Genomic DNA, 4,906 nt, shown 5'->3' with positions numbered 1-4,906 from the left:
CCCCAACACCCCCCCTAACACCCCCAACCGCTGCTTTTGCCAACCACCCGAGGCTGACCAGAGGACCGCGGCAGCGAGAAAGAGATGCCAAGTGGTGCTGGCGGAGGGGTTTCATCGCTGCGACGCAGGCAGGACGTACTGATGGCGGGCTGGACGGGAATAATTAGGACCAAAGGTGCAGCCTCTCCAGTTACCTCGAACGTCTCGTCATGCGCCGAGGACCGAGAGCCCGCTTGTTCGTGCTTGGAGCGGAAAAGGAAAAGCAGGATTGAGAAGGGGGGTTTTTTTGGGGGGGGGGGGGTTCTTAATACATTCAAGATTCTGTACTTGATTTTTGCAACGTGAGGAGGACTTTAGCCCCATTTCCACCGAGCAGTGCATTGTCAGAAGTTTGTAAGGGGTACTAAAATGACACTTGGGGTAACCAACACAAAGGGTGGAGCCTGACACGTTGATTGGTCAACAGAATAACCATCTCATCAAAACACTTTTTTTTTTTTTTTTTTTTTTTTACTGGCCGTTTTTTTTTTTTTTTTGCTCTCCGGGACCAAGTTGACCGAGGATGAATGGATTTTTTTTTTCCTCGTCAAAAAAGGCCAGATGTTCTCCTGAAGGCTGACAAGGATGGAAAAGACATAAATCTACCCTGATGTGGTTTCTCGTTGAAGACGATTTAAACACGACCGGGCGGTGAAGAAGCACAGGTCGCGTGTGAAACGAGACGAGTAGACAACCCAAAGAAAGTGCAATACCTCCATACCTCATAAATGAGCGCAGACTACATGTACACGATACAAGATATGCTCCTATTTTTTTTTTTTTTTTTTTTTTTTATGTTTATTTTTTTTTTTTGCCGTCATTCATTTTGGGTTGTGTGCATGACCAATCAGGGGAAGCTGTTAAGATGAAAATTGAAGCCAAAAATGGAAGAAAACATTCTCCACAGGTGAACACATTTGACAGTTCTTTTCTTTTGCGCGTATTGAATTAATTTTCATCAGGATTTTTGTTCCATTCCTTATTTATTAGTTTTGCTCAAGTGCTCTGTGTCTTCTGTAATTACATAATCGCAAGTGCTTAAGTAAGTCTTAAAAACAATGTTCATTATTCATGTGAGTTTTTTTTTTTTTCCTGAAATTATTTTGTATCAATCTTGTTTGGCTTAAAAAATATTTTGTTTGAAGACTTTTTGTGTACAATACAGCACTATTTACTATTTATAATAAAAATGTCAAAGAAATTGTGACTTAATGTGTGGATATTTTGTATGTAATTTGTTTCCCCTTTATCGTAGTTCATCATTTGTGTCCCCACCTCAGTGGTGCCTTGAGATATGTGTGTTTTTTTTTAAATTTATAGTATATATAGTTAAAATTTTAATGTCAAATCATTTGTGTCGTATTATGAATATGAATGAAAATGTCATTAATCAGTTCTGGTGTCCCCCAAAAACCCAATAAAAAGGTTTTTGTTTTTTTTTTTTACTAAGGAAAATATCACTCTGTAATATTTATAAAACATAGTAATATGCATGCTTCATGATTTATTGCTTCAATGCAATTCATCGTGCTGCTCCTTCTGGTATGTCAATCTTGGCCACCGGGGGCAGTATGATACAGCCGTACAGACACAAATGAATTTGAGTCGCCACTACTCTCAGTGACTCAATGAACTGCAATATTTCAATCGTTCTTCACAGAGGATGAAGAAAATATGCCTGTGAATGTCATTTTGTCTGTATACATGCCTTTCTCCAACGTTTGTGTTCAAATATCCATTTTTTCAAAGTGTTATAATGCGACGTATCTTGAGAAATTTGTAAATCGGGTCACTCTTATAACAAGGCACCACTGAATATGGCGATTTTTCTGGCGATAATTTTGTGGGTTTTTACAGCATACTTACTGTGAAGCCCTTGCATTTGAGAAAGGAAAGCCATTCTTTCTGATGCACTTTTTGGCTGATTATTGAATGCTTGGAGTAGTAGTAGTAGAACACAACAATACAACCCACGCAGGAGCTGCTGTGGACCACAGCTTACACCCAGAGCCTCACGCACAGACTTGCCAAGGTCACACGCTTCCCCACCAGGCCCCACCTCTTAGCAGCACATACAGCTAGATTTGGTGGATTTGGAATGTATTTTGCAAAAGGTTGGATTACAACAACATCATTTAGTTTACATATTTTTACCCCCAAAAACACATTGTAATGAATCAGATTGTAAAAGTCAAACCCAGATTAAAAACAAACTCAAAAGAATCACGTCGTACATTTTGTTAGCCTAATGGCATAATTGCCATAGTCGTTTTAAGGACAACAATAACAAACACAACAAATTCAACCAACAAGAAGAATCCAGTTGCTTTGATTCATCGTTTAAGAATCATGACCTAGGAATAAACACCATTAGCAAGCACTTTGAGATTTTTTTTTTCCTTAATGACAAAGGCTATTATACTATTAGTCTATCAATTTGTCTTCTACAGTATTTTTCCTGACAGCGATCACAATATGTCCATGAACGGCACAACTGGTGCACCCTCTCGGAGCACTAAATCATGAATATATCCCATTTCATAACCACTCCTTTTGGACAAATTCCTTCTCTCGAGGGGCTCCTTCGCACCCCTTGATGACTAAAGCAGAACTGCTGTAAATCACCCGGGCGCCCACTGGCTCACAGACACACTTGGACATCAGTCACTGACATGGCTGCGCAGGGTTCAGAGGCTCTTATTGACCCCCAACACACACACACACACACACAAAAAGAAGAAGAAGAGGGAAACACCGTTAGCCACCTCCACAAAAGGTTGCAAATATCACTGGTGAGTTTTTATCACTCCCGCTATTTTTTTTTTCTCATGTGGAGGATTGAGGGATCAGGTGTGCAGCTGTTAGCGTCATTCATGTGTCAAATTATTCAGCATGCTAGTGTGGGAATACATACACGGAATGCACATGTTGTTTTAAGACACTTGTGGAAGCATTTTTCATGGGCTGTATTTCTTTTTTTAAGTTAAGATAAGATGACCTTTATTAGTTCCACAACCGCAATGGGGAAATTTGCAAATAGATGATGTCGTACATTTAATAAAATTACAAATATTTTAAATAATAACTTTCAATCTTTTTTTTATGAAATATTTATGTACATTTTTTTAACTAATCAAACAAATGATTCAAATTAGGATTGTGTCAGTGCCATTCTCTTTTTCCTTTTTTTTTTTTCCAGAATTACTGAACTTTAATATACAATGACCCAAAAAGTGCACGAGGGAAGCTTTGGGGTGGTGCGTCAGTCAAGCAGCAACACACTGGAGACAACTTAACCTTTGACCTCGGCCCTCTTTGAAATGAGTAGACTACTTGACCGGAGGTGACAACAATCCATGAGTCGGTGCGCCTTTCAAGCACTCAAATTGAAAGTGAAGTAAAGCGGACAAAAGAGTTGAAAAAGAAATGTTTCCATTGAGGAGAAAGGCAGCCAACGCTTTGAATCACAATGTCCGAGTGGAATGTTGAATGTAGACTCACTTTTTTTGTTTTGGTGGGGGGGGGGGGGGTGAAATTTACCCCGCAAAAGAATAAAAGTAAGTCACGAGTCTTTAGGTATGATGTGTTCAATAGGAGAGTGAGTTTTATCAGTGCAAGAGAAACCTTATCAGAACTTTCAGCATGCTTCTCTTAAAGTGTTGCACTACCTGCTGTGTTGGCTTTGTGCTCCTCCCTCCATGACACTTTCTTACCTTTTTATTCATTTGGAAACAACCCTCGGCTCAGCCGTCCAGCACTGCTTTGGACATGAACCAGACCCTTCCGTCTGCTCTATTGTCCAGATGCCAGCGGGCACCACGTCAACAACAGGCCTGCTTCCAGCCACCCGAAGACCGGGGAGTACGACAACAACGCCTGCCTTTACAATATCCTTTGTCATATTTTCTTCAAGTGTTTCAAAGGAAGGCGCCCCCCCCCAAAAAAAGGAACGTGAGTAAACATTTGTTGGACTTGGACTAAAAGCACAGCTTGTGAAGCAAACGTCAAAGCAGAGGGTTTTTTTTTTTTCACCTATCCTCCATTATTTTCTGAAAAGTATCCTATTCCTTTTTGTACTCAAGCCAAACCCTAATACAAAAGTATTGCTTTGGTGCCATCTTGATGCCAACGAACTATGCTGAAGTGAGAGGCGGAGATCCATGGAGTAAGGCCATACCTTGACTCGTAAAAAAAGAAAAAAAAAGAAAAAAGGTGCGTCTTATATGTAGACAAGTACAGTGGTGCCTTGAAATGAATGGAAATGTCATTATATGTTCCAGCATCCTCAAATGAGTAGTACTCTAATACAATATTCTACATTGTGAAATAATAACATAATTAAACAAAGTTTTAAAGAACTTGTTCAACATGATCAATTCATTGTCATTCATTCATTCATTCATTCAATTAACTGCACTGCTCTTTTTGGTATGCGTGAATTGACCACTGGGCGTCAGCATAATGCTGTCATACAGATATGCGAAGAAAGCTTTTAATTAACTACTAAAAGCGACTCAGCAATCTGCAATAATATGAGTTGATTTTTGTACAGGGTAAATTATATATGCCTGTGAATGCTGTGATATTGTCTGTCTACATGTGTAGCACCGCTGTGTATGTTCAAATATTGCTTAAAACGTTATAACACCCCCACATCGATGCTATTTGTTAGCTCATCTATGGCATTTACCAATATGTATTAGTATTAAACTAGCTTACTTAAAGGCAAAATATGTGGTTGTTTTACATACACCTTGTGTAATTATCTTTGTTTTATGTTTAGTTTGACAATTAACTACAACTGGGAGATGCAATAAACAAGCCTGTCGAAGCCTTGAAAATTTGCTAACTATGCCAAACTGTTGCA

The sequence above is a fragment of the Filicampus tigris genome, chromosome 10 (genome assembly GCF_054856515.1).
Source record: "Filicampus tigris isolate MCC_2025a chromosome 10, RoL_Ftig_1.0, whole genome shotgun sequence".
Taxonomy (NCBI): domain Eukaryota; kingdom Metazoa; phylum Chordata; class Actinopteri; order Syngnathiformes; family Syngnathidae; genus Filicampus; species Filicampus tigris.
The sequence above is the reverse complement of the archived record's forward strand: the minus strand, read 5'-3'. Positions refer to the sequence as shown.